This window comes from Ranitomeya variabilis, chromosome 1, assembly GCF_051348905.1.
Source record: "Ranitomeya variabilis isolate aRanVar5 chromosome 1, aRanVar5.hap1, whole genome shotgun sequence".
Classification (NCBI taxonomy): Eukaryota; Metazoa; Chordata; class Amphibia; order Anura; family Dendrobatidae; genus Ranitomeya; species Ranitomeya variabilis.
The window spans coordinates 1,150,337,210-1,150,361,281 of record NC_135232.1 but is presented as its reverse complement, the minus strand read 5'-3'; the positions used below and the strand labels follow the sequence as shown (position 1 = coordinate 1,150,361,281).

Below are 24,072 nucleotides of genomic sequence, written 5' to 3'. Positions count from 1 at the left end.
CTACAACATTCCTACAATCCGCCACCAGATCTTGAAACATTCCTATAATCCAGTACCTGATCCTGCAACATTCCTATAATCCGGCACCAGATCCTACAACATTCCTATAATCCGGCACCAGATCCTACAACATTCCTATAATCCACCACCAGATCCTGCAACATTCCTATAATCCGGCACCAGATCCTGCAACATTCCTATAATCCGCCACCAGATCCTGAAACATTCCTATAATCTGCCACCAGATCCTGCAACATTCCTATAATCCACCACCAGATCCTGCAACATTCCTATAATCCGCCACCAGATCCTGAAACATTCCTATAATCTGGCACCATTACAGTAACATTCCTATAATCCGACACGAGATCATGCAACATTCCTATAATCTGGTACCAGATCCTGCAACATTCCTATAATTCGGCACCAGATCCTACAACATTCCTATTATCCGGCACCAGATCCTACAACATTCCTACAATCCGCCACCAGATCTTGAAACATTCCTATAATCCAGTACCTGATCCTGCAACATTCCTATAATCCGGCACCAGATCCTGCAACATTCCTATTATCCGCCACCAGATCCTACAACATTCCTACAATCCGCCACCAGATCTTGAAACATTCCTATAATCCAGTACCTGATCCTGCAACATTCTTATAATCCGGAACCAGATCCTGCAACATTCCTATAATCCGACACCAGATCCTGCAACATTCCTATAATCCGGCACCAGATCCTGCAACATTCCTATAATCCGGAACCAGATCCTGCAACACTCTTATAATCCGGCACCAGACCCTGCAACATTCCTATAATCCGGAACCAGATCCTGCAACATTCCTATAATCCGGCACCAGATACTACAACATTCCTATAATCCGGAACCAGATCCTGCAACATTCCTATAATCCGACACGAGATCATGCAACGTTCCTATAATCCGGCACCAGATCCTGCAACATTCCTATAATCCACCACCAGATCCTGCAACATTCCTATAATCCGCCACCAGATCCTGAAACATTCCTATAATCTGGCACCATTACAGTAACATTCTTATAATCCGACATGAGATCATGCAACATTCCTATAATTCGGCACCAGATCCTACAACATTCCTATTATCTGGCACCAGATCCTACAACATTCCTACAATCCGCCACCAGATCTTGAAACATTCCTATAATCCAGTACCTGATCCTGCAACATTCCTATAATCCGGCACCAGATCCTGCAACATTCCTATAATTCGGCACCAGATCCTACAACATTCCTATTATCCGGCACCAGATCCTACAACATTCCTATTATCCGGCACCAGATCCTACAACATTCCTACAATCCGCCACCAGATCTTGAAACATTCCTATAATCCAGTACCTGATCCTGCAACATTCCTATAATCCGGCACCAGATCCTGCAACATTCCTATAATCCACCACCAGATCCTACAACATTCCTATAATCTGGCACCAGATCCTGCAACATTCCTATAATCCGGAAAAAGATCCTGCAACATTCCTATAATCCGACACGAGATCATGCAACATTCCTATAATCCGGCACCAGATCATGCAACATTCCTATAATCCGGCACCAGATCCTACAACATTCCTATAATCTGGCACCAGATCCTGCAACATTCCTATAATCCGCCACCAGATCCTGAAACATTCCTATAATCCGGCACCATTACAGTAACATTCCTATAATACAGCACCAGATCCTGCAACATTCCTATAATCCGGCACCAGATCCTGCAACATTCCTATAATCCGGCACCAGATCCTACAACATTCCTATAATCTGGCACCAGATCCTGCAACATTCCTATAATCCGCCACCAGATCCTGAAACATTCCTATAATCCGGCACCATTACAGTAACATTCCTATAATCCAGCACCAGATCCTGCAACATTCCTATAATCCGGCACCAGATCCTACAACATTCCTATAATCTGGCACCAGATCCTGCAACATTCCTATAATCCGCCACCAGATCCTACAACATTCCTATAATCCAGCACCAGATCCTGCAACATTCCTATAATCCGGCACCAGATCCTGCAACATTCCTATAATCCGGGACCAGATCCTGCAACATTCCTATAATTCGGCACCAGATGCTACAACATTCCTATTATCCGGCACCAGATCCTACAACATTCCTACAATCCGCCACCAGATCTTGAAACATTCCTATAATCCAGTACCTGATCCTGCAACATTCCTATAATCCGGCACCAGATCCTACAACATTCCTATAATCCACCACCAGATCCTGCAACATTCCTATAATCCGCCACCAGATCCTGCAACATTCCTATAATCCACCACCAGATCCTGCAACATTCCTATAATCCGCCACCAGATCCTGAAACATTCCTATAATCTGGCACCATTACAGTAACATTCCTATAATCCGACACGAGATCATGCAACATTCCTATAATCTGGTACCAGATCCTGCAAAATTCCTATAATTCGGCACCAGATCCTACAACATTCCTATTATCCGGCACCAGATCCTACAACATTCCTACAATCCGCCACCAGATCTTGAAACATTCCTATAATCCAGTACCTGATCCTGCAACATTCCTATAATCCGGCACCAGATCCTGCAACATTCCTATAATTCGGCACCAGATCCTACAACATTCCTATTATCCGCCACCAGATCCTACAACATTCCTACAATCCGCCACCAGATCTTGAAACATTCCTATAATCCAGTACCTGATCCTGCAACATTCTTATAATCCGGAACCAGATCCTGCAACATTCCTATAATCCGACACCAGATCCTGCAACATTCCTATAATCCGGCACCAGATCCTGCAACATTCCTATAATCCGGAACCAGATCCTGCAACATTCTTATAATCCGGCACCAGACCCTGCAACATTCCTATAATCCGGAACCAGATCCTGCAACATTCCTATAATCCGGCACCAGATACTACAACATTCCTATAATCCGGAACCAGATCCTGCAACATTCCTATAATCCGACACGAGATCATGCAATGTTCCTATACTCCGGCACCAGATCCTGCAACATTCCTATAATCCACCACCAGATCCTGCAACATTCCTATAATCCGCCACCAGATCCTGAAACATTCCTATAATCTGGCACCATTACAGTAACATTCTTATAATCCGACATGAGATCATGCAACATTCCTATAATTCGGCACCAGATCCTACAACATTCCTATTATCTGGCACCAGATCCTACAACATTCCTACAATCCGCCACCAGATCTTGAAACATTCCTATAATCCAGTACCTGATCCTGCAACATTCCTATAATCCGGCACCAGATCCTGCAACATTCCTATAATTCGGCACCAGATCCTACAACATTCCTATTATCCGGCACCAGATCCTACAACATTCCTATTATCCGGCACCAGATCCTACAACATTCCTACAATCCGCAACCAGATCTTGAAACATTCCTATAATCCAGTACCTGATCCTGCAACATTCCTATAATCCGGCACCAGATCCTGCAACATTCCTATAATCCACCACCAGATCCTACAACATTCCTATAATCCGGCACCAGATCCTACAACATTCCTATAATCCGGCACCAGATCCTGCAACATTCCTATAATCCGGTACCAGATCCTGAAACATTCCTATAATCTGGCACCATTACAGTAACATTCCTATAATCCGACACGAGATCATGCAACATTCCTATAACCCGGCACCAGACCCTGCAACATTCCTATTATCCGGCACCAGATCCTACAACATTCCTACAATCCGCCACCAGATCTTGAAACATTCCTATAATCCAGTACCTGATCCTGCAACATTCCTATAATCCGGCACCAGATCCTACAACATTCCTATAATCCGGCACCAGATCCTACAACATTCCTATAATCCACCACCAGATCCTGCAACATTCCTATAATCCGCCACCAGATCCTGCAACATTCCTATAATCCAGCACCAGATCCTGCAACATTCCTATAATCCGGCACCAGATCCTGCAACATTCCTATAATCCGACACGAGATCATGCAACATTCCTATAATCCGGCACCAGATCCTGCAACATTCCTAAAATCCGGTACTAGATCCTGCAACATTCCTATAATCCAGAACCAGATACTACAACATTCCTATAATCCGACACCAGATCCTGCAACATTCCTATTATCTGGCACCAGATCCTACAACATTCCTACAATCCGCCACCAGATCTTGAAACATTCCTATAATCCAGTACCTGATCCTGCAACATTCCTATAATCCGGCACCAGATCCTACAACATTCCTATAATTCGGCACCAGATCTTACAACATTCCTATTATCCGGCACCAGATCCTACAACATTCCTATTATCCGGCACCAGATCCTACAACATTCCTACAATCCGCCACCAGATCTTGAAACATTCCTATAATCCAGTACCTGATCCTGCAACATTCCTATAATCCGGCACCAGATCCTGCAACATTCCTATAATCCACCACCAGATCCTACAACATTCCTATAATCCGGCACCAGATCCTACAACATTCCTATAATCCGGCACCAGATCTTGCAACATTCCTGTAATTCGGCACCAGATCCTGAAACATTCCTATAATCTGGCACCATTACAGTAACAGTCCTATAATCCGACACGAGATCATGCAACAATCCTATAATCTGGCACCAGATCCTACAACATTCCTACAATCCGCCACCAGATCTTGAAACATTCCTATAATCCAGTACCTGATCCTGCAACATTCCTATAATCCGGCACCAGATCCTACAACATTCCTATAATCCGGCACCAGATCCTACAACATTCCTACAATCCGCCACCAGATCTTGAAACATTCCTATAATCCAGTACCTGATCCTGCAACATTCCTATAATCCGGCACCAGATCCTACAACATTCCTATAATCCGGCACCAGATCTTGCAACATTCCTGTAATTCGGCACCAGATCCTGAAACATTGCTATAATCTGGCACCATTACAGTAACAGTCCTATAATCCGACACGAGATCATGCAACAATCCTATAATCTGGCACCAGATCCTACAACATTCCTACAATCCGCCACCAGATCTTGAAACATTCCTATAATCCAGTACCTGATCCTGCAACATTCCTATAATCCGGCACCAGACCCTGCAACATTCCTATTATCCGGCACCAGAACCTACAACATTCCTACAATCCGCCACCAGATCTTGAAACATTCCTATAATCCAGTACCTGATCCTGCAACATTCCTATAATCCGGCACCAGATCCTACAACATTCCTATAATCCGGCACCAGATCCTGCAACATTCCTATAATCCACCACCAGATCCTGCAACATTCCTATAATCCGCCACCAGATCCTGCAACATTCCTATAATCCAGCACCAGATCCTGCAACATTCCTATAATCCGGCACCAGATCCTGCAACATTCCTATAATCCGACACAAGATCATGCAACATTCCTATAATCCGGCACCAGATCCTGCAACATTCCTAAAATCCGGTACGAGATCCTGCAACATTCCTATAATCCAGAACCAGATACTACAACATTCCTATAATCCGACACCAGATCCTGCAACATTCCTATAATTCAGCACCAGATCCTACAACATTCCTATAATCCGGCACCAGATCCTACAACATTCCTATAATCCGGCACCAGATCTTGCAACATTCCTGTAATTCGGCACCAGATCCTGAAACATTCCTATAATCTGGCACCATTACAGTAACAGTCCTATAATCCGACACGAGATCATGCAACAATCCTATAATCTGGCACCAGATCCTACAACATTCCTACAATCCGCCACCAGATCTTGAAACATTCCTATAATCCAGTACCTGATCCTGCAACATTCCTATAATCCGGCACCAGATCCTACAACATTCCTATAATCCGGCACCAGATCCTGCAACATTCCTATAATCCACCACCAGATCCTGCAACATTCCTATAATCCGCCACCAGATCCTGCAACATTCCTATAATCCAGCACCAGATCCTGCAACATTCCTATAATCCGGCACCAGATCCTGCAACATTCCTATAATCCGACACAAGATCATGCAACATTCCTATAATCCGGCACCAGATCCTGCAACATTCCTAAAATCCGGTACGAGATCCTGCAACATTCCTATAATCCAGAACCAGATACTACAACATTCCTATAATCCGACACCAGATCCTGCAACATTCCTATAATTCAGCACCAGATCCTACAACATTCCTATAATCCGGCACCAGATCTTGCAACATTCCTGTAATTCGGCACCAGATCCTGAAACATTCCTATAATCTGGCACCATTACAGTAACAGTCCTATAATCCGACACGAGATCATGCAACAATCCTATAATCTGGCACCAGATCCTACAACATTCCTACAATCCGCCACCAGATCTTGAAACATTCCTATAATCCAGTACCTGATCCTGCAACATTCCTATAATCCGGCACCAGACCCTGCAACATTCCTATTATCCGGCACCAGATCCTACAACATTCCTACAATCCGCCACCAGATCTTGAAACATTCCTATAATCCAGTACCTGATCCTGCAACATTCCTATAATCCGGCACCAGATCCTACAACATTCCTATAATCCGGCACCAGATCCTGCAACATTCCTATAATCCACCACCAGATCCTGCAACATTCCTATAATCCGGCACCAGATCCTGCAACATTCCTATAATCCGACACAAGATCATGCAACATTCCTATAATCCGGCACCAGATCCTGCAACATTCCTAAAATCCGGTACGAGATCCTGCAACATTCCTATAATCCAGAACCAGATACTACAACATTCCTATAATCCGACACCAGATCCTGCAACATTCCTATAATTCAGCACCAGATCCTACAACATTCCTATAATCCGGCACCAGATCCTACAACATTCCTATAATCCGGCACCAGATCTTGCAACATTCCTGTAATTCGGCACCAGATCCTGAAACATTCCTATAATCTGGCACCATTACAGTAACAGTCCTATAATCCGACACGAGATCATGCAACAATCCTATAATCTGGCACCAGATCCTACAACATTCCTACAATCCGCCACCAGATCTTGAAACATTCCTATAATCCAGTACCTGATCCTGCAACATTCCTATAATCCGGCACCAGATCCTACAACATTCCTATAATCCGGCACCAGATCCTGCAACATTCCTATAATCCACCACCAGATCCTGCAACATTCCTATAATCCGCCACCAGATCCTGCAACATTCCTATAATCCAGCACCAGATCCTGCAACATTCCTATAATCCGGCACCAGATCCTGCAACATTCCTATAATCCGACACAAGATCATGCAACATTCCTATAATCCGGCACCAGATCCTGCAACATTCCTAAAATCCGGTACGAGATCCTGCAACATTCCTATAATCCAGAACCAGATACTACAACATTCCTATAATCCGACACCAGATCCTGCAACATTCCTATAATTCAGCACCAGATCCTACAACATTCCTATAATCCGGCACCAGATCTTGCAACATTCCTGTAATTCGGCACCAGATCCTGAAACATTCCTATAATCTGGCACCATTACAGTAACAGTCCTATAATCCGACACGAGATCATGCAACAATCCTATAATCTGGCACCAGATCCTACAACATTCCTACAATCCGCCACCAGATCTTGAAACATTCCTATAATCCAGTACCTGATCCTGCAACATTCCTATAATCCGGCACCAGACCCTGCAACATTCCTATTATCCGGCACCAGATCCTACAACATTCCTACAATCCGCCACCAGATCTTGAAACATTCCTATAATCCAGTACCTGATCCTGCAACATTCCTATAATCCGGCACCAGATCCTACAACATTCCTATAATCCGGCACCAGATCCTGCAACATTCCTATAATCCACCACCAGATCCTGCAACATTCCTATAATCCGCCACCAGATCCTGCAACATTCCTATAATCCAGCACCAGATCCTGCAACATTCCTATAATCCGGCACCAGATCCTGCAACATTCCTATAATCCGACACAAGATCATGCAACATTCCTATAATCCGGCACCAGATCCTGCAACATTCCTAAAATCCGGTACGAGATCCTGCAACATTCCTATAATCCAGAACCAGATACTACAACATTCCTATAATCCGACACCAGATCCTGCAACATTCCTATAATTCAGCACCAGATCCTACAACATTCCTATAATCCGGCACCAGATCCTACAACATTCCTATAATCCGGCACCAGATCTTGCAACATTCCTGTAATTCGGCACCAGATCCTGAAACATTCCTATAATCTGGCACCATTACAGTAACAGTCCTATAATCCGACACGAGATCATGCAACAATCCTATAATCTGGCACCAGATCCTACAACATTCCTACAATCCGCCACCAGATCTTGAAACATTCCTATAATCCAGTACCTGATCCTGCAACATTCCTATAATCCGGCACCAGATCCTACAACATTCCTATAATCCGGCACCAGATCCTGCAACATTCCTATAATCCACCACCAGATCCTGCAACATTCCTATAATCCGCCACCAGATCCTGCAACATTCCTATAATCCAGCACCAGATCCTGCAACATTCCTATAATCCGGCACCAGATCCTGCAACATTCCTATAATCCGACACAAGATCATGCAACATTCCTATAATCCGGCACCAGATCCTGCAACATTCCTAAAATCCGGTACGAGATCCTGCAACATTCCTATAATCCAGAACCAGATACTACAACATTCCTATAATCCGACACCAGATCCTGCAACATTCCTATAATTCAGCACCAGATCCTACAACATTCCTATAATCCGGCACCAGATCCTACAACATTCCTATAATCTGGCACCAGATCCTACAACATTCCTATAATCCGGCACCAGATCCTGCAACATTCCTATAATCCGGCACCAGATCCTGCAACATTCCTATAATCCGACACGAGATCATGCAACATTCCTATAATCCGGCACCAGATCCTGCAACATTCCTAAAATCCGGTACGAGATCCTACAACATTCCTATTATCCGGCACCAGATCCTACAACATTCCTATAATCCGACACCAGATCCTGCAACATTCCTATAATTCAGCACCAGATCCTGCAACATTCCTATAATCCGGCACCAGATCCTGCAACATTCCTATAATCCGGCACCAGATCCTGCAACATTCCTATAATCTGGCACCAAATCCTGCAACATTTTAGGTGTGTTATATGGTGCATTTTACCTATGTCCATTCACATAGCTACCATTTATGATTGGGAAAATTTGTACGTTTAATCAGAATTGTTTTTTTGTAATTTAATAAATGTTACAATTTTATATACCTTTAATGACAGTTTTGTGACTCCTTTTTTCGGATTATATATGTATTGCTTGGGAGTCTTCTCTGTCCGCTTTAGGACGTATATGTTGCTCTGTTCTTATTATTTATATTCCTATAATCTGGCAACAGATCCTACAACATTCCTATAATCTGGCACCAGATCCTGCAACATTCCTATAATCCGCCACCAGATCCTACAACATTCCTATAATCCAGCACCAGATCCTGCAACATTCCTATAATCCGGCACCAGATCCTGCAACATTCCTATAATCCGGGACCAGATACTGCAACATTCCTATAATTCGGCACCAGATGCTACAACATTCCTATTATCCGGCACCAGATCCTACAACATTCCTACAATCCGCCACCAGATCTTGAAACATTCCTATAATCCAGTACCTGATCCTGCAACATTCCTATAATCCGGCACCAGATCCTACAACATTCCTATAATCCGGCACCAGATCCTACAACATTCCTATAATCCGGCACCAGATCCTGCAACATTCCTATAATCCGCCACCAGATCCTGAAACATTCCTATAATCCACCACCAGATCCTGCAACATTCCTATAATCCGCCACCAGATCCTGCAACATTCCTATAATCCAGTACCTGATCCTGCAACATTCCTATAATCCGCCACCAGATCCTGAAACATTCCTATAATCCAGTTCCTGATCCTGCAACATTCCTATAATCCGGCACCAGATCCTGCAACATTCCTATAATCCGCCACCAGATCCTGAAACATTCCTATAATCCAGTTCCTGATCCTGCAACATTCCTATAATCCGGCACCAGATCCTACAACATTCCTATAATCTGGCACCAGATCCTGCAACATTCCTATAATCCGCCACCAGATCCTGAAACATTCCTATAATCCAGTTCCTGATCCTGCAACATTCCTATAATCCGGCACTAGATCCTACAACATTCCTATAATCTGGCACCAGATCCTGCAACATTCCTATAATCCGCCACCAGATCCTGAAACAATCCTATAATCCGGCATCATTACAGTAACATTCCTATAATCCGACACGAGATCATGCAACATTCCTATAATCCGGCACCAGATCTTGAAACATTCCTATAATGCAGTACCTGATCCTGCAACATTCCTATAATTCAGCACCAGATCCTGCAACATTCCTATAATCCAGTACCTGATCCTGCAACATTCCTATAATCCGGCACCAGATCCTGAAACATTCCTATAATCCAGTTCCTGATCCTGCAACATTCCTATAATCTGGCACCAGATCCTACAACATTCCTATAATCCGCCACCAGATCCTGAAACATTCCTATAATCCGGCACCATTACAGTAACATTCCTATAATCCAGTACCTGATCCTGCAACATTCCTATAATCCGGAACCAGATCCTACAACATTCCTATAATCTGGCACCAGATCCTGCAACATTCCTATAATCCAGTACCTGATCCTGCAACATTCCTATAATCTGGCACCAGATCCTGCAACATTCCTATAATCCGGCACCAGATCCTGCAACATTCCTATAATCCGGCACCAGATCCTGCAACATTCCTATAATCCGGAACCAGATCCTGCAACATTCCTATAATCCGTAACCAGATCCTGCAACATTCCTATAATCCGACACGAGATCATGCAACATTCCTATAATCCGGCACCAGATCATGCAACATTCCTATAATCCGGCACCAGATCCTACAACATTCCTATAATCTGGCACCAGATCCTGCAACATTCCTATAATCCGCCACCAGATCCTGAAACATTCCTATAATCCGGCACCATTACAGTAACATTCCTATAATCCAGCACCAGATCCTGCAACATTCCTATAATCCGGCACCAGATCCTGCAACATTCCTATAATCCGGCACCAGATCCTACAACATTCCTATAATCCGGCACCAGATCCTGCAACATTCCTATAATCCGTAACCAGATCCTGCAACATTCCTATAATCCGACACGAGATCATGCAACATTCCTATAATCCGTAACCAGATCCTGCAACATTCCTATAATCCGACACCAGATCCTGCAACATTCCTATAATCCGGCACCAGATCCTGCAACATTCCTATAATCCGGAACCAGATCCTGCAACATTCCTATAATCCGGCACCAGATCCTGCAACATTCCTATAATCCGTAACCAGATCCTGCAACATTCCTATAATCCGACACGAGATCATGCAACATTCCTATAATCCGGCACCAGATCATGCAACATTCCTATAATCCGGCACCAGATCCTACAACATTCCAATAATCTGGCACCAGATCCTGCAACATTCCTATAATCCGCCACCAGATCCTGAAACATTCCTATAATCCGGCACCATTACAGTAACATTCCTATAATCCAGCACCAGATCCTGCAACATTCCTATAATCCGGCACCAGATCCTGCAACATTCCTATAATCCGGCACCAGATCCTACAACATTCCTATAATCCGGAACCAGACCCTGCAACATTCCTATAATCCGACACAAGATCCTGCAACATTCCTATAATCCGGCACCAGATCCTGCAACATTCCTATAATCCGGAACCAGATCTTGCAACATTCCTATAATCCGGCACCAGATCCTGCATCATTCCTATAATCCGTAACCAGATCCTGCAACATTCCTATAATCCGACACGAGATCATGCATCATTCCTATAATCCGTAACCAGATCCTGCAACATTCCTATAATCCGACACGAGATCATGCAACATTCCTATAATCCGGCACCAGATCATGCAACATTCCTATAATCCGGCACCAGATCCTACAACATTCCTATAATCCGGCACCAGATCTTGCAACATTCCTATAATTCGGCACCAGATCCTGAAACATTCCTATAATCTGGCACCATTACAGTAACAGTCCTATAATCCGACACGAGATCATGCAACATTCCTATAATCTGGCACCAGATCCTACAACATTCCTACAATCCGCCACCAGATCTTGAAACATTCCTATAATCCAGTACCTGATCCTGCAACATTCCTATAATCCGGCACCAGACCCTGCAACATTCCTATTATCCGGCACCAGATCCTACAACATTCCTACAATCCGCCACCAGATATTGAAACATTCCTATAATCCAGTACCTGATCCTGCAACATTCCTATAATCCGCCACCAGATCCTGAAACAATCCTATAATCCGGCATCATTACAGTAACATTCCTATAATCCGACACGAGATCATGCAACATTCCTATAATCCGGCACCAGATCTTGAAACATTCCTATAATGCAGTACCTGATCCTGCAACATTCCTATAATTCAGCACCAGATCCTGCAACATTCCTATAATCCAGTACCTGATCCTGCAACATTCCTATAATCCGGCACCAGATCCTGAAACATTCCTATAATCCAGTTCCTGATCCTGCAACATTCCTATAATCTGGCACCAGATCCTACAACATTCCTATAATCCGCCACCAGATCCTGAAACATTCCTATAATCCGGCACCATTACAGTAACATTCCTATAATCCAGTACCTGATCCTGCAACATTCCTATAATCCGGAACCAGATCCTACAACATTCCTATAATCTGGCACCAGATCCTGCAACATTCCTATAATCCAGTACCTGATCCTGCAACATTCCTATAATCTGGCACCAGATCCTGCAACATTCCTATAATCCGGCACCAGATCCTGCAACATTCCTATAATCCGGCACCAGATCCTGCAACATTCCTATAATCCGGAACCAGATCCTGCAACATTCCTATAATCCGGCACCAGATCCTGCAACATTCCTATAATCCGTAACCAGATCCTGCAACATTCCTATAATCCGACACGAGATCATGCAACATTCCTATAATCCGGCACCAGATCATGCAACATTCCTATAATCCGGCACCAGATCCTACAACATTCCTATAATCTGGCACCAGATCCTGCAACATTCCTATAATCCGCCACCAGATCCTGAAACATTCCTATAATCCGGCACCATTACAGTAACATTCCTATAATCCAGCACCAGATCCTGCAACATTCCTATAATCCGGCACCAGATCCTGCAACATTCCTATAATCCGGCACCAGATCCTACAACATTCCTATAATCCGGCACCAGATCCTGCAACATTCCTATAATCCGTAACCAGATCCTGCAACATTCCTATAATCCGACACGAGATCATGCAACATTCCTATAATCCGTAACCAGATCCTGCAACATTCCTATAATCCGACACCAGATCCTGCAACATTCCTATAATCCGGCACCAGATCCTGCAACATTCCTATAATCCGGAACCAGATCCTGCAACATTCCTATAATCCGGCACCAGATCCTGCAACATTCCTATAATCCGTAACCAGATCCTGCAACATTCCTATAATCCGACACGAGATCATGCAACATTCCTATAATCCGGCACCAGATCATGCAACATTCCTATAATCCGGCACCAGATCCTACAACATTCCTATAATCTGGCACCAGATCCTGCAACATTCCTATAATCCGCCACCAGATCCTGAAACATTCCTATAATCCGGCACCATTACAGTAACATTCCTATAATCCAGCACCAGATCCTGCAACATTCCTATAATCCGGCACCAGATCCTGCAACATTCCTATAATCCGGCACCAGATCCTACAACATTCCTATAATCCGGAACCAGACCCTGCAACATTCCTATAATCCGACACAAGATCCTGCAACATTCCTATAATCCGGCACCAGATCCTGCAACATTCCTATAATCCGGAACCAGATCTTGCAACATTCCTATAATCCGGCACCAGATCCTGCATCATTCCTATAATCCGTAACCAGATCCTGCAACATTCCTATAATCCGACACGAGATCATGCATCATTCCTATAATCCGTAACCAGATCCTGCAACATTCCTATAATCCGACACGAGATCATGCAACATTCCTATAATCCGGCACCAGATCATGCAACATTCCTATAATCCGGCACCAGATCCTACAACATTCCTATAATCCGGCACCAGATCTTGCAACATTCCTATAATTCGGCACCAGATCCTGAAACATTCCTATAATCTGGCACCATTACAGTAACAGTCCTATAATCCGACACGAGATCATGCAACATTCCTATAATCTGGCACCAGATCCTACAACATTCCTACAATCCGCCACCAGATCTTGAAACATTCCTATAATCCAGTACCTGATCCTGCAACATTCCTATAATCCGGCACCAGACCCTGCAACATTCCTATTATCCGGCACCAGATCCTACAACATTCCTACAATCCGCCACCAGATATTGAAACATTCCTATAATCCAGTACCTGATCCTGCAACATTCCTATAATCCGGCACCAGATCCTACAACATTCCTATAATCCGGCACCAGATCCTGCAACATTCCTATAATCCACCACCAGATCCTGCAACATTCCTATAATCCGCCACCAGATCCTGCAACATTCCTATAATCCAGCACCAGATCCTGCAACATTCCTATAATCCGGCACCAGATCCTACAACATTCCTATAATCCGACACCAGATCCTGCAACATTCCTATAATTCAGCACCAGATCCTACAACATTCCTATAATCCGGCACCAGATCCTACAACATTCCTATAATCTGGCACCAGATCCTACAACATTCCTATAATCCGGCACCAGATCCTGCAACATTCCTATAATCCGGCACCAGATCCTGCAACATTCCTATAATCCGACACGAGATCATGCAACATTCCTATAATCCGGCACCAGATCCTGCAACATTCCTAAAATCCGGTACGAGATCCTACAACATTCCTATAATCCGACACCAGATCCTGCAACATTCCTATAATTCAGCACCAGATCCTGCAACATTCCTATAATCTGGCACCAGATCCTGCAACATTCCTAAAATCCGGTACGAGATCCTACAACATTCCTATAATCTGACACCAGATCCTGCAACATTCCTATAATTCAGCACCAGATCCTGCAACATTCCTATAATCCGGCACCAGATCCTGCAACATTCCTATAATCCGGCACCAGATCCTGCAACATTCCTATAATCCGGCACCAGATCCTACAACATTCCTATAATCTGGCACCAGATCCTGCAACATTCCTATAATCCGCCACCAGATCCTGAAACATTCCTATAATCCGGCACCATTACAGTAACATTCCTATAATTCAGCACCAGATCCTGCAACATTCCTATAATCCGGCACCAGATCCTACAACATTCCTATAATCTGGCACCAGATCCTGCAACATTCCTATAATCCGCCACCAGATCCTACAACATTCCTATAATCCAGCACCAGATCCTGCAACATTCCTATAATCCGGCACCAGATCCTGCAACATTCCTATAATCCGGGACCAGATCCTGCAACATTCCTATAATTCGGCACCAGATGCTACAACATTCCTATTATCCGGCACCAGATCCTACAACATTCCTACAATCCGCCACCAGATCTTGAAACATTCCTATAATCCAGTACCTGATCCTGCAACATTCCTATAATCCGGCACCAGATCCTACAACATTCCTATAATCCGGCACCAGATCCTACAACATTCCTATAATCCACCACCAGATCCTGCAACATTCCTATAATCCGCCACCAGATCCTGCAACATTCCTATAATCCACCACCAGATCCTGCAACATTCCTATAATCCGCCACCAGATCCTGAAACATTCCTATAATCTGGCACCATTACAGTAACATTCCTATAATCCGACACGAGATCATGCAACATTCCTATAATTCGGCACCAGATCCTACAACATTCCTATTATCTGGCACCAGATCCTACAACATTCCTACAATCCGCCACCAGATCTTGAAACATTCCTATAATCCAGTACCTGATCCTGCAACATTCCTATAATCCGGCACCAGATCCTGCAACATTCCTATAATTCGGCACCAGATCCTGCAACATTCCTATAATCCGCCACCAGATCCTACAACATTCCTATAATCCGGCACCAGATCCTACAACATTCCTATAATCTGGCACCAGATCCTGCAACATTCCTATAATCTGCCACCAGATCCTACAACATTCCTATAATCCGGCACCAGATCCTGCAACGTTCCTATAATCCGGCACCAGATCCTGCAACATTCCTATAATCCACCACCAGATCCTGCAACATTCCTATAATCCGCCACCAGATCCTGAAACATTCCTATAATCTGGCACCATTACAGTAACATTCCTATAATCCGACACGAGATCATGCAACATTCCTATAATCTGGCACCAGATCCTGCAACATTCCTATAATTCGGCACCAGATCCTACAACATTCCTATAATCCGACACGAGATCATGCAACATTCCTATAATCCGGGACCAGATCCTGCAACATTCCTATAATTCGGCACCAGATGCTACAACATTCCTATTATCCGGCACCAGATCCTACAACATTCCTACAATCCGCCACCAGATCTTGAAACATTCCTATAATCCAGTACCTGATCCTGCAACATTCCTATAATCCGCCACCAGACCCTGAAACATTCCTATAATCTGGCACCATTACAGTAACATTCCTATAATCCGACACGAGATCATGCAACATTCCTATAATCTGGCACCAGATCCTGCAACATTCCTATAATTCGGCACCAGATCCTACAACATTCCTATTATCCGGCACCAGATCCTACAACATTCCTACAATCCGCCACCAGATCTTGAAACATTCCTATAATCCAGTACCTGATCCTGCAACATTCCTATAATCCGGCACCAGATCCTGCAACATTCCTATAATTCACCACCAGATCCTGCAACATTCCTATAATCCGGAACTAGATCCTGCAACATTCTTATAATCCGGCACCAGACCCTGCAACATTCCTATAATCCGGAACCAGATCCTGCAACATTCCTATAATCCGGCACCAGATACTACAACATTCCTATAATCCGGAACCAGATCCTGCAACATTCCTATAATCCGACACGAGATCATGCAACGTTCCTATAATCCGGCACCAGATCCTGCAACATTCCTATAATCCACCACCAGATCCTGCAACATTCCTATAATCCGCCACCAGATCCTGAAACATTCCTATAATCTGGCACCATTACAGTAACATTCCTATAATCCGACACGAGATCATGCAACATTCCTATAACCCGGCACCAGATCCTGCAACATTCCTATTATCCGGCACCAGATCCTACAACATTCCTACAATCCGCCACCAGATCTTGAAACATTCCTATAATCCAGTACCTGATCCTGCAACATTCCTATAATCCGGCACCAGATCCTACAACATTCCTATAATCTGGCACCAGATCCTACAACATTCCTATAATCCACCACCAGATCCTGCAACATTCCTATAATCCGCCACCAGATCCTGCAACATTCCTATAATCCACCACCAGATCCTGCAACATTCCTATAATCCGCCACCAGATCCTGAAACATTCCTATAATCTGGCACAATTACAGTAACATTCCTATAATCCGACACGAGATCATGCAACATTCCTATAATCCGGCACCAGATCTTGCAACATTCCTATAATCCAGTACCTGATCCTGCAACATTCCTATAATCCGGCACCAGATCCTGCAACATTCCTATAATTCGGCACCAGATCCTACAACATTCCTATTATCCGGCACCAGATCCTACAACATTCCTACAATCCGCCACCAGATCTTGAAACATTCCTATAATCCAGTACCTGATCCTGCAACATTCCTATAATCCGGAACCAGATCCTGCAACATTCCTATAATCCGACACCAGATCCTGCAACATTCCTATAATCCGGCACCAGATCCTGCAACATTCCTATAATCCGGAACCAGATCCTGCAACATTCCTATAATCTGGCACCAGATACTACAACATTCCTATAATCCGGCACCAGATACTACAACATTCCTATAATCCGGAACCAGATCCTGCAACATTCCTATAATCCGACACGAGATCATGCAACATTCCTATAATCCGGCACCAGATCCTGCAACATTCCTATAATCCACCACCAGATCCTGCAACATTCCTATAATCCGCCACCAGATCCTGCAACATTCCTATAATTCGGCACCAGATCCTACAATATTCCTATTATCCGGCACCAGATCCTACAACATTCCTATTATCCGGCACCAGATCCTACAACATTCCTACAATCCGCCACCAGATCTTGAAACATTCCTATAATCCAGTACCTGATCCTGCAACATTCCTATAATCCGGCACCAGATCCTACAACATTCCTATAATCCGGCACCAGTTCCTACAACATTCCTATAATCCACCACCAGATCCTACAACATTCCTATAATCCGGCACCAGATCCTACAACATTCCTATAATCCGGCACCAGATCCTGCAACATTCCTATAATCCGGCACCAGATCCTACAACATTCCTATAATCCGCCACCAGGTCCTGAAACATTCCTATAATCTGGCACCATTACAGTAACATTCCTATAATCCGACATGAGATCATGCAACATTCCTATAATCCGGCACCAGATCCTGCAACATTCCTATTATCCGGCACCAGATCCTACAACATTCCTACAATCCGCCACCAGATCTTGAAACATTCCTATAATCCAGTACCTGATCCTACAACATTCCTATAATCCACCACCAGATCCTGCAACATTCCTATAATCCGACACGAGATCCTACAACATTCCTATAATCCGACACGAAATCATGTAACATTCCTATAATCCGCCACCAGATCCTGCAACATTCCTATAATCCGACACGAGATCCTACAACATTCCTATAATCCGCCACCCGATCCTGCAACATTCCTATAATCCGACACGAGATCATGTAACATTCCTATAATCCGACACGAGATCATGTAACATTCCTATAATCCGCCACCAATTCCTGCAACATTCCTATAATCCGACACGAGATCCTACAACATTCCTATAATCCGACACGAGATCATGTAACATTCCTATAATCCGGCACCAGATCCTACAACATTCCTATAATCCGGCACATTACAGTAACATTCCTATAATCCGGCACTGATCCCTTGGTCACTCCTGGGTCGTTATGTCACACTTTGCACCCCCCATACACTGTGTATGAGTCTGGGCCCCCGGAGCGGCGGGGCTGCTGTACTCACCGCGGGCCCGGCAGCAGCACGACACCAGTGACAGCCGTCACCAGGCGACAGGTGTAACAGTAACACAGCGGGGGGTGGTGATTGCGGTGCAGACACGGGCGTGGCGGGAGGCACACACCAGTCACCTGTATGGGGGAAGCTCACAGACTCTATTGTCATTTCTTCTTCACACTGATGATGAGGATGAGGAATTCCGCACAGAAGAGAGAACATTAACTCGTCGCGCATCAAACAAAACTTTTTCTGACATTTTAAATAGTCTCAAATGTTGAATAAGGCTAAAAAATCTGAATAATCAAAATCGCAAAGAAATGCAGTAATCGCAAGTAGCGTTATCATCAAAAAATGCGCAAATTTCATAATGAATGAGACGCAGAAATAAATGATGCGGATTTGCCTCTGGAATTTTTTGTGTGGATTCTGCATCTCTTGGCAGGAAACTCAGGTGCGGATTTGATGCGTTTTTTATGCGGATTTTGTGCGTTTTTTAATGCGGATTTTGTGCGGATTTCATGCATTTTTACCCCTGTGGATTTCTATAATGAAATGGGTACAAAAACGCTGCAGATCTGCACAAATAAATGACATGCTCCTTCTTTTAATCCGCAGCTTTTCCATGCGGAATTTTCCGCACCATTAGCACAGCGGGTTTTTTTTCCATTGATTTACATTGTACTATAAATCACTTGCAGATCTGCGCTTCTGCACGGAAAAAAACGTTGCGGATCCGCAGAAAATCCACAACGTGTGCACATAGCCTCATAGAATAATTCTTACTCCAGAAGAAAGCAGAAAAACAATGTTGAAACTGGTGGCCGCCACTAGAGGGAGCTCACTACATGCAAATTTACACAGCCATCACTAGGGGGCGCTCACTACGTACAGATTTATACAGCCACCACTAGGAGGAGCCTGTAGTCTGTGGAGGAAGGTGCTGCTCTGTTTGCTCCAGGAGAGTCACCGTTTTTTTCACCCAGGAGTCCCCCCCCCCTCTCTGACCCAGGAAAGAGAGGGGTGCAGTGGATGGACTGTGGGGCTGAGTCCCCGTCTCCCACCCCTCGGTCTAAGGCTACGTTCACATTTGCGTTGTGCGCCGCTGCGTCGGCGATGCAACGCACAACACAAACAAAAACGCAGCAAAACGCATGCACGTTTTGCGCCGCATGCGTCCTTTTTTTTGGTTGATTTTGGACGCAGCAAAAATGCAACTTGCTGCGTCCTCTGCGCCCGGACGCGTGCGCCGCAGTGACGCATGCGTCGCAAAACGCAAGTGCAACGCATGTCCATGCGCCCCCATGTTAAATATAGGGGCGCATGACGCATGCGGCGCCCGACGCTGCGGCGCACACCGCAAATGTGAACGTAGACTATGCTGGTGAGGGGTGGGAGCACATTGCTACCGGCAAAGAGGGTCACCAGATCCAGCAAGGCCCAAAACATGGAGGAACTCAGGAAGACCCAAGAGGGCTGCAGTGCCCCTGAGGCTGAGGCAAGGGCCACTGCGGTGTCTCCTCCCGGAGGTGAGCGGAGTACTCGCAGAGGTGCAGTGGCGGCGGTGCCGAGGGATTGGGGCACTAGGGCCGCACGGGAGCCGGTTACCAGCTATGGCTCCCGCGTCCATGCGTACCTCAGCGAGAATGAGGAGGCTGGGAAGACCATCAGGAGACTCCGGGAGGAGATGAAGGAGGTGAGGCAAGCTGCAAGCAGAGCCTCCCGCACAGAGAAGTCTGCCCTGACAGCCAGGATATCCAGCCTGGGGATCTGCATTGAGGGCATGGAAGCCCGGAGAGCGGCTATATTGGACAACAGCGGGCCCTTCCGGGAAAAGCTGGAAAATGAGGACCGATTGCACAACATGGCTGCTGCAAAGGAGCCAGAGGTGTCTCGGCGTCCGACCCAGGTGGAGGAGGTGGACCATGAGGAGATGGAGGAGGCACCGTACCCTCCTGGGGGCTTGGTAAGTGATCTCCAGGCCACACACAGCGGGATAGATCCAGTGCAGGTCCCACTCCCATCAGACAATAGCATTTCAGAGGATGATGGGGGTGATGCGGACGATAGCAGCAGTGATAACAGCAGTAGTGGGGGTTGCCTCGTCTTGCAGCAGATCCGTCAGCTAGAGTCCCCAGTAAATTATGCCCACCTGAAGTTTGGGGATGAGGTCTGCGGGGACGAGGCAACCAGGAGGGGGAAAAAGAAAAGCAAAAAAGGAAGAAAACATCGGAGGAGAGGTTGGTGTTTGTCCCCCTTCCTGGGACCCCCGGTCCCGCTGTGTGGAGCCCGCTACCCACCCCGGCCCGGGACCTGCAGTGGGTCTGGTGCGAGGGAGCGGGGAGAGTACAAGTCATATGGCGCAGGTCGCCGTCTCTGCTGGTGGTAGCAGAGGGGGCGAGAGTGGGCATGCGGCTGCAGAGCCGGACAGTGTGCATGGTCTGGAGTGTGGCCCTGTGGCGGGCAGTAATAGAACCTGTGGAGGTGTCCAGGCCCGATCCTCTGTGGAAACGGGGGACAGCCTGGTGCCTGCTGCACCCGCTGACGCTCGGGGGGGTGGAGGCTGTGGGTACTTTGCCGGTGGTCACCGCTCCCCGCAGTGTTGGCGGTGCGCTGTCAGCCGGGATCGCATCATCGGCGGCGTGTGCTGTGGTGTCGGGGTCCCCCACATGCAGATCCGATGCTGGGTCAAAGTCCGGGACCCCGGCACCGGTTATCATCTCGGGTGCAGCTGTAATGGCTGCAGTAATGCTGGCCCGAATCACACACTCACCGGAGGGGGTCGCACCGCCTGGGTCCTCTGCATGTGTGTCACCTGTATCTGCGGGGGACCCGGCGGTGAAGTGCACACAGCGTGGAGATGGTCTGCAGGAGAGGCTGGAGCAACAGTCTGCAGCTGCCAGCACATGCTCTGCTGAAAAGCAGGGTGTGGTAATCAAACCCTGCAGTATGGATCTTAAAGGGGCAGCTGCACTGCAAATAGCAACAACCCCAGCAGAAAGCAGAAAAAAAAATGCAAACAAAAATTTTAATAAGAATGGAAGTGGTGCAAGTGGTGTGAATAGTGTCTGTGATAATGGTGACGGGTCAGGTGTTGGAAGGGCAGTTTCTGCTGGAGGTATGGTTGGTGTGAATGGTGCCAGCATGGGGACTTCTACTAGTGAAAATGGTGAGGCTGAGGTAAGTGAGGTTGAGGGTTCAGGAAATATAGGGGCTCGTCCATAACCCCCCTCACCTGCTGGCACCATTAGTTATGTGGCTGCTGCTGGTGGGGTTCTACAGGGGTCTTCCTCATCTCCGGACCCAGGGAATGAAGCTTTTCGCTGCCGTTTCCTGGAGGCCCTCAAAAAAGAGGATCGGACGATCAATGTAGAGGGAAGAGAGGTGGCGTCCTATTGGCTAAATAAGTTTGGTCTAGATGCCTTCCAAGAGAAAAGGGGGGGAGACCATGTGGTCCCTCCCGACAGCCGGGCAGGGGGTCTCCAGGAGAAATGTGGTTCGTCTTCGCTGGAGGGGCGATGAGGCATGTCCATCCAGGACAAATGTGGTGAAGCTCCTCATGAAGATGGACTTCATTGCTATTGACATCTTTGCTCTGATACATCCTTTTGGGACCTCCACCTTTGATATCAGCTTTGTTCGGCCAGAGGGCTTGGAGCTTATTTGGTCGAATTATGAGCTGGTAAAAGAGGAGCCTGGCTGGTGAGGGTTCGCCATGGAGGCAAGTTCTCGCCAAAGTGGGGCGAAGAAAGTGACAGTTTTAACGTGTAATGAGTCTCTTTCTGGCATCGACATAATGACCTGGTTGAGCCGGTACGGCGAGGTTGTGGAGGTCCCTAAGAAGAACCGGAACGATTTTGGCATCTGGTCAGGAGGCTGGACCTTCATGGTAAAGATGAAGCGTTCAGGGAGCACTGTCACCCACATCCCTTCCTCGGCTTTCCAGGGAAGGGATCGGATTCTGGTCTTCTACCAGGGGCAGCCGAAGGACTGTCACAGGTGCGGTGATCCTCGCCACTTCAGCACGGACTGCAAGATGCAGAAATGTGCCTTGTGTGGCAAGGTGGGTCACCTCGCCGCATCCTGTGGTGTCATTCGGGGTCACCTGTGTGGTGATCTAGGTCACCCGTTCAGCAGCTGCCCTCGTTCCTTCTCTAATGCCATGGCCAGCTGTGCGGAGTGGAGCCGCGAGGAAGTTCTTGGCGGTGCAACTTCTGCAGAGGTTGGGGGTGGCAGCGGGGGAAGAGCTGAGGGGCCGATGAGGAATGGCAGGGCTAGGGGCCCCTCTTACCAGCGGAGGCAGGCAAGGCGTCAGGGGGCAGAAGGAGCCTCGGGAAACGGGTAATGGCTGCCCCCTCCTCCGAGGCGACGGCCCATGTCACTGAGGCCCCAGGGGAGGAAGCGGTGAATGAGGAGATCAGACGGATGGAGAATGAGGAAGTGGCTGATCTCTCAGATGCCTCCCAATATGAACGTTTTGGTGAGAATGGAGGGGAACAGTCAAAAGAAATGGGTGACAAGGGTACCAAGAG

General features: G+C 46.1%; 1 protein-coding gene across 2 annotated transcripts in view; it reads right to left on the bottom strand.

The window, feature by feature from the left end:
* ANKRD53 (ankyrin repeat domain 53) overlaps window positions 1-22,561 on the bottom strand; it is a 44,853-nt gene extending 22,292 nt beyond the window's left edge. For both annotated transcript variants that reach the window (XM_077279865.1, XM_077279885.1), the window contains exon 1: window positions 22,314-22,561. The gene's annotated coding sequence lies outside the window, so the exon portion shown is untranslated. The remainder of the gene's footprint in view (window positions 1-22,313) is intronic.
* Window positions 22,562-24,072: the final 1,511 nt, after the last annotated feature.